The following is a 14,530-nucleotide window of genomic DNA, read 5'->3' as shown; positions in this document are numbered from 1 at the left end:
CTGCCTCTTTTATCTCCTTCCATGTACTCTCCAGGGGGCACTCGTCATCTTCCAGCAGCTCCTGTAGTACTTGGAATTTGTTGCTGAGTGTTACTCTGAACTCTTCCAGCTTGCTGGGGTCTCTCAAGGCAGCAGTGTTGTACCTGTGTTGTGTTGTTTGTGTTGACATCCAGTTCTTTCTCAGCTTCAGCTTCAGGCTGGCTACGACGAGGTGGTGGTCTGAAGCCACATCTGCTCCTCTCTTTACTTGTACGTCCTGCATGGACCTCCTAAATTTCTTACTAATGCAGACGTGGTCGATCTGGTTCTCGGTTCTGTGGTCTGGCGATACCCAGGTGGCCTTGTGGATGTTCCTATGGGGAAAGACACTGCCGCCAATTACCAGGTTGTTCATAGCGCACAGGTCCGCCAGCCTCTCCCCATTTTCATTCATGCCCCCCAGCCCATGTCTTCCCATGATGTCCTCGTACCCTGTGTTGTCTCTTCCTATCTTGGCATTAAGGTCTCCCATCAGGATTGTGATGTCTCTCTCTGGGTGCTTTTCTATAATAGACTGCAGTCTGTTGTAGAACTGGTCTTTGTCTGCTTCCTCTCCGTCATTGGTAGGAGAGTAGCACTGTATGATGTTCAAATTGATCCTCTTATTTTTGGTTCGGAAGGATGCAGTGATGATTCTTGGACCATGGGCTTCCCATCCTATGAGTGCTCTCTGTGCAGCTTTAGAGCTGACATCGCGGTAGGCTGCAGTATACCACGGTACGGCGCAAGTAACTGGGTAAGGCGTCTCCAAGCGTCTCAACAGGGAATTGGCGTCCGTTAACCTTTGACCCTAAGACTCCTGTGGATGTCTTAGGCACCCATTGTTAACTAGAAGTTTGGCCACTTGGAGAAGTGGGCACTTATGGAACGTCTAGAGATCGGGCCACATAAGTTTAACGATGTGACTGATATGGCCATACATGGAGATCTGTGTGTCTGTCAGTCAATCCTAATTCAGGTGCCCACTCAAAATACAAATCCTAATTCAGGTGCCCACTCTTCCAGGTGCCCAGTTGTCCACAGGTCCCTCTAGCCCATATGTCTCTGTCCCTAAGTGCCCACTTCTCCAAGTGCCCAGATCGTTTTAGCGTCCAAGTGCCCACATGTACCTAGTGCCCAGTTGTCCTGGTGCCCACCTCTCCTAGTGCCTCCATTTTGTATTGCACAAAGACGACTTGGTCTGCAACATAGCTCTTTGATACAGAAGCGTTATGCTCCAATGAGACGTCGGACTTTCATAATCCTCCCAATTAAAATAAGCAGTCTGTCATCGTATAGTTAAAGGATTAATTTATTTTAACACACTGCCTACCGTGTATTAATGAATTAATTTGTCCGGCACTGCCAGGGTTCATATTACTGTGTTGCATTTTGTCGCCATTGCTCGCCAATGGAAAGCCGGCGTGTCATGTTGCAAAAAGCTCCGAGAACCGGGAGCATGCATTTGTTTGTGCAACAGAAAGCTGCTTTATGGCAGCAAAGGTAAAAAGCGCTTTTCCACATAATAATAATGATGACGAAGATGATGATGATAATAATTATCATTACTATTATTATTAACATCATTTTAAGATCTGAATATTTGAATTGGCAAGACTAGCAACAGAATGCAACAGAACTTAATAAGCTGCTTCTATAAAATGAAGCATGGATTGGCACACACATTCTACATTGTATAGCTCTTAAACCGACTTTTATCCCTGTTTAGGACAGGTGTAGACTGTAGACAGGTGTAGACCTTTTCCCCACTAAACCTCTTTGTTGGAAATAGCCAATCTACAAGCTCACAAGTAAATTAGATTGGCTATGTTTGGCTAATGTTCCCCTCAGAATAGGGATGTGGTTATGGAAAAAATTATAATAATCTTATCACACAAAGATTTGGCGGCACCCCTGTAGTAACTCTGAGGACCCATTAGGGGTCCCGGACCCTCTGCTCTTTAGAAACAAGCCCAACAAAACTGCAACCCATAATTCCCAATATTTGCAAGAAACCTTACAGAAAAACAAGCCCAAAGTCACTTATAATTAGCAGACCTGGCAACACTGGCACGGCTACAGTGAATAATGTAAAGGTTGGGTTTGACATGTTTGTTTCTTTCCTGCTATCCCAACAGGACCAGAGGCCACTGCACATCAGCTGTCAATAAGGATATGGTGCAAAGCCAGACCTCGGCTTTCTCTTCAAACTGATGGCATCTTGCCAGACTGACAGTTCAGCAATGAATGACAACCAAATAAAAGGTAAAAATTACGACAGCTTCCTTGGTAGATATCTATTTGCTTTGCAGGTGACATGTCTGTGTGCATGCATGTACTATATTTGCATCTGTTTTGAAAGCAGTTTTAAATAACAGCTATGGCACAAATGTAGAGAAACAAAATGTGTACCCTATAAAACCACGTTTTCGTGTGGATGACTGATGTTTTTATAAGCAATTATCAATACTTAAAGGATTACTTCACCTTACTTCACCACTTTTCAACCTATCTTCATATAATATGTCCTCACTATTCTACTCGGTCCAAGTCTCTTAGGAGAGCTGTGGGAAGTTCAGAAATCAATAGTCTTTTGACATCATCAATGGGGAATCCAAGCTAATAGAAAAGGCAGGCTTTCTATTCCTGAAAATTTGCAATGTTAAAGTGGAAGCTATTTTTCTCGCGATAATAAAAATATAATATATTTTCAAAGATATTGTTTTAAAAGAAATCTGTCAGACGATGATGTCACAAGACTATGGATTTCTGAACTTCCCACAGCTCTCCTAAGAGACTTATTTTTTTGCAATTGTATCATGAACATTAGTGAGGACCTATTATAGTGACACTCTAGCCCATTTAGAACGGGTACACATTTTGTGTATCATTATTTTATGCTTTAACTATTGAAAAATAGCAGATATACAAGCTCACAGCGCGGCACTTAGATCTGCTATCTTTGAAAAATCGTGAAAATTCGAATTTTGACCCGATTCTATAAGTGTCTTTTGAATCCTTCTAAGGTTTTTTGAAAAACCTATGTTTCTATGTCAGCAATCTGGCTAGCCGTCGTCAAAGAAAAGGTCCTTTTCACTTAACTGGAGCTCAGTTAGTCTGTTCTTGAGAGACTACTATGTCAGTGGTTCACATACTTTTTCATGTGAAGGACCCCCAAAATGATATTTATTTGGCCACGGACCCCCATCTCAAAATATTTAGTTCCAGGGACCCCCCCCAGAAGCAACATTTTAGTTACAAACGTTCGCTTTGACAATACATATATTCAATGATTTGCACACATTTTCGCGACTTTTTCCAAAAATAGCAGATCTACAAGCTCGCAGCGCGGCACTCGGTGTCGCGCTGTGAGCTTGTATATCTGCTATTTTTCACTGGTTAAAGCATTCAATAATTATAGGCCTAAAAGGGCTAGTCTCACTCATTTTGTAAACTCTGAGTTCTGAGTTTTGCCACTTTAGAAGCTCCTCCCGAGCCGCCATTGGACTCGACCCATGAAGTGAACATAGATGGCAGAACTCTCCGTATAGGGCTCTGCCGGCCCGCCCTCTGCTAGCCATAAATTATAACTACCAGGAGAGGGTGCTAATATGCGGAGGTTATGTCTCTCCTGGAGTTATAAACAAGAGTCATATGGCTCTCGCTGGTTGAGCCCCAACGTCCATACTACGCTCAAAACATGTACAAATCAATAAGTTGCTCACCGATCCGTCGAAACAGCTTTATATCTACCGGACGGCACACTCGTTGGCATGTGTTAGTCCATATGTTTCTAATAAATTAATGTTTACTAAAACTTCTCCGAGTCTCATCGCTTTCCTTGTTTTTGAACTGCTTGGGTAAAAATGGCCGAACATATCACGCGAGATGAGTAAAAGCCTGGCTACGCGAGGCTACATATCACGTGACGTTGATCGCCGTTGCGATTTGCTCATACTAGGACATGACGTTTTTGTATGCGGAAGTATTCCAACGTTCTGTAGTTCTGAAGCGCTCTGTATACGGAAACATTCCGACGAGGAAACGCGAGTCTCAGAGAAGTTTTAGTAAACATTAATTTATTAGAAACATATGGACTAACACATGCCAACGAGTGTGCCGTCCGGTAGATATAAAGCTGTTTCGACGGATCGGTGAGCAACTTATTGATTTGTACATGTTTTGAGCGTAGTATGGACATTGGGGCTCAACCAGCGAGAGCCATATGACTCTTGTTTATAACTCCAGGAGAGACATAACCTCCGCATATTAGCACCCTCTCCTGGTAGTTATAATTTATGGCTAGGGCTCTGCTACAGGCTAACCTCTGTCCCCAGGCAGGCAGCAGCACACAGCGGTGTCAGATTACATCATCGCTTTCAGATAAGGGCCATTTATAGTTACGTATGGTTGATTTTGTGTACGTTTGGGGGTGAGACAGTACGTACGGTAATTGCGTCGACATACATAGTTGCTCTCTCCGTTATTTATGTGCCGACCCGCTCTCCGCTCCAATTCTGCTCCCGTTTGGGCCGCGCCACATGGAGGTGTTTTTTTTAGCCAAAATAGCCTGTTGTACCACAGAATTTCTTGACCCGACGACCGACGTGATATTTGCTGTCGGCAACGGCAACGTTATTGCGGTAAATGCAACTCCGTGAGGGACCGAGGTACAGATTGAGATTAACCACCCGGACTGAGTAATTATAACAAAACACACTGCACCCCTCTTGCTGTTGGAGGACAGGCGGTGTGAGTGTGTGTGCGCACGCGCGTTTGTGTGTATGTTTTCTCATGCCAATAAAGCCGTTTCAGGCTGTGACTGTGAGGAGTCCAGATGTCCTCTTGCAGTGATTGCAATGACGTTCCTTTTTTCACATTTCTTGCTAAATTATATTTCTTGTTGGGACACAGTTTCAGAACAGCTGTCATAAGTAATTTTCCTAACTACTGCCACGGTTGACAAAGGTTCGTACGTCCTTATCGGTTTTGATCCGTCGGGTTGAGTGCTGTCCGTAAGGTTACGGACAGAGTCAATTATGTACGGAGCTACGGAGCAACCGGATTAAATGTCTCTCCCCCTCCGTTTCTTGTGTATTCCTGCGGTCTTTATGTACTACTATGCATGGTACTTTACTTGGGGGCTTCAGGGGAGAAGGGGGAGGTCAATTCCAAAGTTGAGAAACTTCATTGAACTTCCACATGAGTGCATTATCTACTTCATAACAACCTGTAGCGTCAACTGACAGTCTTCAATTCGCGATTCGCTAATATTTGACTATTTGGCCATTGTTTGATTTATCATTTTAGAGGTATTAAAAAGTCTTTAAATTGTCACTTTAGAGACGTGCAGATACCCTCTATACACTTAAACTTTATGTCAGATTTACTGTTAGAGTGAGAAAACAATGTTGCACATTAAGTTAATAATCTGGGGACCCCCCAAAATAATTTGGGGACTCCCCTGGGGGTCCCTACCCACAGGTTGAGAACCAATGGTGTAAAGTAACCAAGTACATTTACTTAAAGGGGCACTCCACCACTTTTCAACCTATGTTCATATAATTGGTCCTCAGAGCAGAGAGGGAAGCACGCACATCTCTAAAAAAAGTTTTAGGTGCTGGACCAAAAAATACACACCATAGAGAAGAAGGAAAGTCCGCACACTATTCTTGTAGCTCCAGCGACAATTTATTTAGTAGGAAACAACGTTTCGACCCTAGCGGGTCTTCATCAGGTCTGATCACAGTATGCATGCTAGGCAGGTTAAGTACATAGTTGATGAGTAGCAAAATTTGTCACAGCTGTGTTTGTAAAGGATCGGTGACACACCCACCCCCTCTACAGGGGAAAAGTTGTACTTTTTTGGTAGTAAATATATATTTGTTTTTAAAATGTAGTAGCTATGAAAATGTTTTAGTAGTAGCTTACAAAGTAAACAGTTTACAGTTTTGAGAGGCAAAGCCAAAGAAAATCTGGATAATCAAGGGTGTTGGGATCCAAAACACAGTAGGAATAAAGGTATATATACACATATGTATTCCTAAAAACACCTCATCAAAAGCCTAGACACAGGACCAATAAAAGAGTAGGTACAAAAACATAGTGGGTACAGATATGCAGTACAAAATAAAGTATAAAGAAAGGCAAAGAAAACAAACAAATAAACAAAACAAGTATACATTATAAAGAGACTAGATTAAAAACAAGTTCTCAGAAATGCAACAATTATAGAAAATAAGAGTTATAAGAAGGGTTTCACATCAAATTCTTCATTTAGCCCATGAGGGGCCATGGTATTCAATGCATAAATGTAAAAAGACTCTCGTTGTAACAGTAAACGGTTTTGATCTCCACCTCTAGGAGGCCTATCTACCTTCTCTATTCCCCAGTAACGTAGAGAGGTAATACTGTGTCCCATTTTCTTGAAATGGGCTGCTACAGGTTTGCTTATGTCTCCACATCTGATATTACTTCTATGTTCGCTAATGCGTGTGCGTAAAGCTCTAGTAGTCTTACCTATATACGCTAGCCCACAGGGGCATTTAATAAGGTAGACAACAAAAGTAGTAGAACAGGAGATAACTCCTTTTATGCTCAGTACCTTTCCACTGTGGGGATGAGTAAACGTTGTGCATTTCGTAGTGTAACCACATTGAGCACAATTGGAGCATTTATAATTACCAGGCGAAGTGTTAGAAAGAAAAGTGGTGGGGATAGGAGGTGGTGTATAAGACCGTATCAGTTGGTCCCTTAGATTAGGGGAACGTCTGAAAACTAATTTAGGTGGCTCTTTGAAAACTGCTTTCAATTTGGGATCAGTATCTATAATATGCCAATGGTTATGGAGAATTTTTCTGAGTTTAAAGCCCATGGATGAATATTTAGTGATACATAGGGGAGGGTTGTCTTTATGTTGAGGACGCTTGACTGGATTTAGACACTCTTCTTGTGAGATAGATTCGAACCGTTTAACTGCAGAGTCAACCCATTCTTGTTTGTACCCTCGTGACAAAAAGCGGTTGGTTAAATCAGCTGCTTGAGCCTGATAGCTTACATCTGCCTGATAGCTTACATGCTGCAAATCCTTCGGGCCCTGTGAAACTGACTAATGGGAAGGCTTCTGATCAGGTGATCAGGGTGGAAGCTGTCACCATGTAGTAAAGTGTTTCTATCTGTGGGCTTCCGGAATAAATCTGTCTGAAGAGAACCATCTTTCTTTTTGACTAGAACATCAAGGAAACTGATATGTGAATCACTGGATTCACATGTGAACTTTAAATGTTCATTGCAGGAGTTTAAATAATTATGAAAAAGACCCAGATCTTCAGCCGTGCCCTTCCAAATTATAAAAATATCATCAATATAGCTCTGATAAGACAGTATGTAGGAATGAAAAGGGTTCACTTCAGGATCAAGCACAAAAGAGAGTTCGAACAGACCCATATATAAGTTGGCATAGTTAGGAGCCATGGTACTGCCCATAGCAGTGCCCTTGGTTTGGAGATAAAAGTCGCTTTTGAATTTAAAATAGTTAGTGGTGAGTACAAGTTCTGTAAGTTCGGTTACACAGGTAGTACTGGGTCTGTCAGAGGGGTCTCTTTGCCTGAGAAAATAATTAACGGCCTCAATCCCACCATTATGGGGAATGCAGGTATATAGACTGGATACATCAAAAGTAGCCAACAGGCAGTCAGAGGGTACATCGATGGCTTTACGTTTATTTATAAAATCAATAGAGTCTCTGGTATAAGAAGAAAGAGTAATGACCCAAGGCTTCAACAAATGATCTACAAAAGTAGAGGTATTATTAGTAAGAGACCCTATCCCGCTTACAATAGGTCTACCGACCAAAGGAACGATTTGGGATTTGTGAACCTTTGGTAGGGTGTAGATCACAGGAATAATAGGGTGGTCAGTTTTCATGAAGTTCAATTCATCTTTGTTTAGTTCGCCATTGTTAAACCAAAAATCAAGTTTGTCATGTACACGTGCTTTGAGTTGAACAGTGGGATTGGAAGGAAGTTTTCTATAGAAAGTAGTATCATTGAGTTGTCTTATAATTTCACAGCTGTAGTCAGTAGCATTTTGGATGACCACACTACCACCTTTGTCTGCTGGTTTAATAATGATGGTGGTGTCTTTTCTTAGGTCATTTAGACATTCTCTCTCAGCTTTAGACAAATTATTGAAAGTTTTAAAATCCTGTTTCTTTTTCAAAGCACATTGTACATCGTGTTCAACCATACGACAGTAAGTTTCAAGAGAAGCGTTTCTATTTTTAGGAGGCATATATGTGGATTTTTTTCTGAAAGTAACTTTATTATTCGTAAGAGAGAGCCCCGTTGGTTCAGTAGTAACTGGAACCACATCATTCTGTACATTGTCAGAAGACACATCCACATTGGAAGTAGTAGAGTGGAAATAATTAGAAGTACTTGGATGAAAAAATTCTCTGAGTCTCAATGTTCGAAAAAATTTCTGAAAGTCAATGTAAGTCTCAAAATCATTGGTGGTTGCAGTGGGTGAAAAGGACAGACCTTTGTTTAAGGCCGATATGGCCAGGTCGGACAGAGGCTTGGAGGAGAAGTTCATTACCGTGTTTTCTTGGAGGACCGGGTGTAGTGTACGCGATCTCTTCCGTAGGCCTCTTCTGATCCGTCTGACCCGTGGTGGTGGGTTCTGGGACGTCCCCGTCCTCGTCCTCTCACCCCGCCGCGCTGCTGACGCCGGGTGGGATCTCCTAAAAAAGGGCCCCCCCGACTGTTGGCATCAGAGTCGACGGATGAGGTGGAGGTCCACGATGGTAGTGGAGGGAGGCGACCCTGGGGGGGATGGTCACTCTGCGATAGTTGAGCTCCATCTGGTGCCAGGTCTGGTGCCGTAGTCTTCCTCCAGAAGTAGACGTTCTCGTTCTTGTAGTCTTTTGTGTCTCTGCTGAACTTCTTGCGTTTCTTGGTCAGCAATTCATCGTAGGTTTTAGTTTTTAAAAGGTCAATCTATTTCTTAATTTCTAAAAATACAGTCTTGTCTGTATATGCAGCGTCAAGGCGAGTGGTAGTGACCTCTATCTCCTCTCGTGTCTTATAATTGGTCCTCACTCAAAAATAGCTTTTCTTTTTTCTCTCGTTGGAGGGTTGTGGGCAGGTCAGAAACCCATCGTCTTGTGACATCATCGATTGCCAATACAGCTTATAGAAACTGCAGGCTTTCTATTCCTGAAAAGTTGCAATTTTAAAGTGGAAGCCATTGTTCTCGCGATAATAAAAATCTTTTTTTTTTTGGAAAATGATGATGTCACAAGACGATGGATTCTGAACTTCCCACAGCTCTCCTAGGAGACTTGGACTGAGTAGAAAAGAATTGAGATATTTTATCATGAACATTAGTGAGGACCTATTATATGAAGACAGGTTGAAAAGTGGTGAACTACTCCTTTAAGTACTGTCTTTTTCACATTTTTCAAAATGTTTTCCTTTTTTGGTCTTCCCAGTGTCTCTTCAAGCCCCCCCAAAAACAATTCATTAAAGGATCTATAGTCAACTCTTTGTTGAAAAACTGAAAATATTTTATTAAATTTAGATTAAGCTTCATATATGTGTTTCTATTGAAAACTGACCACAAAAAGCATATAATAATGATAAAATAATAATTTTGGCCATTGTCAGACAGACTTTGTTTACATACAATCCATTATAGAAGAATAGAAGAGGGATATAAACAAAGTCAGTCTGACAATGGCCAAAATGATTATTGTATCATTATTTTATGCTTTTTGTGGTCATTATTTTTGTGAATAGAAACACATATATGAAGCTTAATCTTTTTTATAAAATATTTTCGAAACATTATTTTTATTTTAGCGTCCGTTTTTCAACAAAAAGTTGACTATAGCTCCTTTAACTCTAAGCCTTGCCTTTCGCTTCAGTGATTTTCTGAATGGGCGTGTCTGAACAGTACTCTTTTGGCCCCATTCGATGTCACAGGCGGCTCATTTCCATAGTACCGCTCCTCCACTTCAGTTTCCTGGCAACTGAAGAGAAGGGGGTTTGGGGTACAATTGGAATGATACAGGGAAGATTAGCATGGTACCATTCTAGAATTGGAACGATACAGAGAAGATTAGCATGGTCTTGTTCCATGGTACCATGCTAATCTTCTCTGTATCGTTCCAATTTTAGCCCAAAGACAACGCCCCGTTGCCATCAAAGGCCATTTTGGTATTGCATCTGAAACGGCTTGGAATTAGAGACAGACGGAACATGACATTTCAATATCAGAGTGGTTGTTTATCCTAAAACCTGTATAAAACTGTATTATGGACCAATATTTATATAAAACTAGAAGCAAGGGCGGCCGAGCGTCTAGTCGGCGCCCTGGCCAACTCGGGAACAATGTAAATAGGGGATGAATGCCCCGCCCTTTAATGCAAACCCCATTATACCTGTTGTCATAGGATCTGTTTTGACCATCTGTTTGTGTGTGTCCATTTATGCCCATATATGGGGATATCTGTCTGTCTACGTCCATTTTATATCCATATATGGAGATCTCTGTAGGACCCGTTTTGACCATCTGTTTGCCTGTGTCCATGTATGCCCATATATGGAGTTATCTGTCTGTCTGCGTTCATTTTATGCCCATATATGGAGATCTCTGTAGGATCTGAATTGACCATCTGTTTGCCTGTGTCCATTTATGCTCATATATGGAGATATCTGTATCTGTCTGTCTGCATCCATTTCATGCCCATATATGGAGATCTCTGTATCTGTTTGTCTGTGTCCCTTTATGCCCATTATGGAGATCTCTGTATCTGTCTGTGCCTCCGACTGTGTTGCAGACACAGTGCTGGTTCCCCCTTTAATGCAAACCCCATTATACCTGTTGTCATAGGACCCGTTTTGACCATCTGTTTGCCTGTGTCCATTTATGCCCATATATGGAGATATGTATCTGTCTTTTTACGTCCATTTTATGTCCATATATGGAGATCTTTGACCATCTGTTTGCCTGTGTCCATTTATGCTCATATAAGGAGATATCCGTATCTGTCTGTCTGCATCCATTTTATGCCCATAAATGGAGATCTATGCAGACACAGTGCCGGTTCCGGAAAACCCTGATGTCAGACATCAGAATCCGAACCTTTCGTGCTGGTTCCAGAAAATCGCGTATCGGATCGGGTCGAGGCCGGGCACTGCACTACCTGCTGCATGCAGCGGGGAACGCGCGTGCCGAATTTGAAATAGGGAATGAATGCCCCACCCTTTATTGCAAACCCCATTATACTTGTTGTCATAAGAGCCGTTTTGACCTGTGTCCTTTTATGCCCATATAGGAACATCAGAATACGTAACCATGGCATTTTTTGTTGACTCATGTGGCGTACGTGATGTCAGAGCCTTTTATGAAGTGATGTCACAATGAGTCAGCGCTTGCGCCGATTTCCTCCGGAACAGCCTGATGTCAACAATCAACCCCGCATAAGGAGATTCCGAACGTTTCGCACCGGTTCGGGAAAACCGCGCGTCGGGTCGAGTCGAGACCCGGCACTGCACTCCGTGCCGCGGCGGGGAACGCGCGTGCCGAATCTGAAGCCGGTGGGACGAACGGTTCTCGCGATACGCGGATTACAGACACGCAGAGACTTCTCACATTTATAGATAGATATATCTTGTCAAAAGCATGGTGTGGCCACACCATGCTTTTATTTTATTTTTTTTTTACAGTTTTGAGGTATTTGTACTTTACTTGAGTATTTCCAATTTCCAATACTTTTACTTCTACTCCGCTACTTCTCGGATGCAAATACTGAAGCCTACTTTTAGGCTACTCCAATACATTTATTTAAAAAAACTTTAGTTACTAGTTAGTTTGTAGGTATACATTATAATATTGTTAAACATACAAAATCCACTTTAGCCCTTTTTATACATAGGATGTTTGAAAATAACCGATCTACAAGCTCACAACGCACTTTCTTTTTCAAACATTTTGTACTTTACTTAAATTTTGAATTCCGCACTTTAACTTGTAACGGAGTAATCCAGGCATAGATACATAATAGACACTATTTAACTATATAGCCATGTTTCCATAAACTTATTCGAATTAGGGAAGCGAATTATCAGAAATACGCATTAAGACAAAGCGAATTTAGCCCGTTTCCATTAAACTGATGAAATGCGATTCTTGGGAGATCCTGCCTGGGTCCGTCTAACCGACGTGCTGTAAATACTTCCCACGGGCTTGCACACAGTGCACAGAGCTGGGATGGGGGCTGATTTTTTCAGGCCGAGAGACGTGAGGGCACTGCTGTGACTCGCTGCACACGCATCCTGACCCAGAGCCGGTCGCACCGCCGCGGAGAAAGTGCAGCCCGCGGGAGCACAGAAAAAGCGACCCCGGCCGGGGCGCCCCGAGTGGCGTCCCCGAACCGAGGCGGCCGCCCCGCCGCCCGGTTGATTCCTCCGGGCAGACTGCATCCTGCAGCGTCGCAGATGCGAGCTGCTGTGAGCTTGTACGGCCACGTTTGGCACGCGCAACACGGTGTGATGACGAAGGGTCACCCCGTGTGCAACAACCGGTTTGTTTTGTGGGCTGACGCTATACAATGGACGTTAATTAAGCGGCGGGGGGAAGTGTTTTAGGAGGACGATATGGACCAGAACGTCATATTTTATTCGCATTTATGTCTGACCCGTTTCCATTCACTTAAGCGCATTTAGTTTATTCGATAAAGGCTCAAAATCCTCCTCCTCCAAGCGGATAATTTTTTTTGCTGATAATGAAAGTTTATTCGCATTTTGAAGTGTTTCCATAAAAAGATTTAGCGAATAAGCCGTTAATGCGCAAAAAGTGGCTTTATGGAAACGCCACTACTGATATATATATTGATAGATTATGAGATTGTTTTATAACCACATTAATAAAATGACGTTTAGTGCGTTTCTGGCAGTCAGTGTGTTAATGTCTCTGACTTGCAGTCTTGCACTGCCTCTTTGATGTGCAGTGCGCGCATCTCTTCTGGACGATTCTCAGCTTGAATCGAAGTCAGGACATGATACATGTGTGTACCGATTTCCATACATGTGGGTGAGATATTGTGGGGCTTCAATGTAGGGGACGGCACTTCTGACGTGTGCAAAGTTACACAACTTTTGGAGTGTGTTTATCACCTCAAACGCGATTCATAGTGGATAAAATAATAATAATCTTTACAATTACAATAGGGCTTTGCACTGGTGCAGTGCTCTGACCCTAATAAATCAAATATATTCCAAATTCTAAGACCAAAATGTGAAAATAAGTTCTGAGATCCTTTAGCATATATATACTGTAAAACAGAGTTAATACTGCAATATGAACTTCAAATATCTCATAGTTTTTCTCTCTTTTGTTCTTTTTGTCTAGACTTCCTGCACCTCCCTGTGTGTAAAGAGGTTTCCTCTGAAGAGGAGAGGAGCTCCAGTCTGGACCAGGAGGAAGGAGAACCTCCACACATTAAAGAAGAACCAGAGAAGCTGCTTCAAAGACCAGAGGAGGCTGATATGTCAACACAGATATTACTAGCAGTGAAAAGTGAAGATGAAGATGAATACACAGAGACAGAGCCTCTGGCCGGTACCTCAACTGAATACATGAAAACACAAGCTTACATACAGCACTGGGTACCGTCACAACAAGCTAATGTTGACCAGCACCTCTCTTCACATTGTTCTGAATCTGACTCTGATGACAGTGATGAGAGTGAAACCATGGAAGATCAGTCAGCTTTGAACACATTGAAATCAAGCAAGGCAAAAAATCTGCAAGTAAAAAGATTGTCTTTGAGCAACACTTTGGCTCAGGACCAGAAGTCATCAAAACAAACTGACACCACGTTGAGTTGCACAGGGAAGAAAAGGTTTAGTTGTACAGAGTGTGGTAAAATGTATGATAATAAGGGAACTCTGAAGAGGCACACGATGATGCATTCAAAGTCCTTTACTTGTACAGTGTGTGGCAAAGGCTGTAGTCAAAAGAGTAATCTGAAATTGCACATGAGGACTCATACAGGCGAAAAGCCTTTTACATGTACAGTGTGTGGCAAAGGCTGTAGTCGAAAGGACGAGCTAAAGATACACATGAGGACTCATACACGGGAGAAACCCTTTACTTGTGCAATTTGTGGTAAGGGCTGTATTACACTGGGTGATCTAAAAAGACACAAGATGACTCATACAGGGGAAAAGCCCTTTACTTGTACAGTTTGTGACAAAGGCTTTACACGAAAGGGTCAGATAAAGATACACATGAGGAATCATACAGGGGAGAAACCCTTTACTTGTACAGTTTGTGGCAAAGGCTGTCATCAAAAGAGTGAACTAATTAGACACACAACGACTCATTCTGGCGAGAAGCATGATGAGCTCTCAACTTGTGAAATATGTGCTGAAAGTTTTGGTAAAAAGGAGGATCTAGAAAAACACATGACACATACAGATAAAAAGCCTATTACATGTACAAT

At 42.2% G+C, this 14,530-nt stretch overlaps 1 long non-coding RNA gene across 1 annotated transcript in view; it reads left to right on the top strand.

Annotated features, from left to right (window-relative positions):
• LOC308285090 overlaps positions 1–13,665 on the top strand; it is a 33,978-nt gene extending 20,313 nt beyond the window's left edge. The window contains exons 2-3 of the long non-coding RNA XR_013962046.1: positions 2,157–2,283; positions 13,435–13,665. This is a non-coding gene — a long non-coding RNA (uncharacterized lncRNA). The remainder of the gene's footprint in view (positions 1–2,156; positions 2,284–13,434) is intronic.
• Positions 13,666–14,530: the final 865 nt, after the last annotated feature.

This window comes from Nannobrachium achirus (genome assembly GCF_963921795.1).
Source record: "Nannobrachium achirus genome assembly, chromosome: 1".
Classification (NCBI taxonomy): Eukaryota; Metazoa; Chordata; class Actinopteri; order Myctophiformes; family Myctophidae; genus Nannobrachium; species Nannobrachium achirus.
The sequence above is the reverse complement of the archived record's forward strand: the minus strand, read 5'-3'. Positions and strand labels throughout refer to the sequence as shown.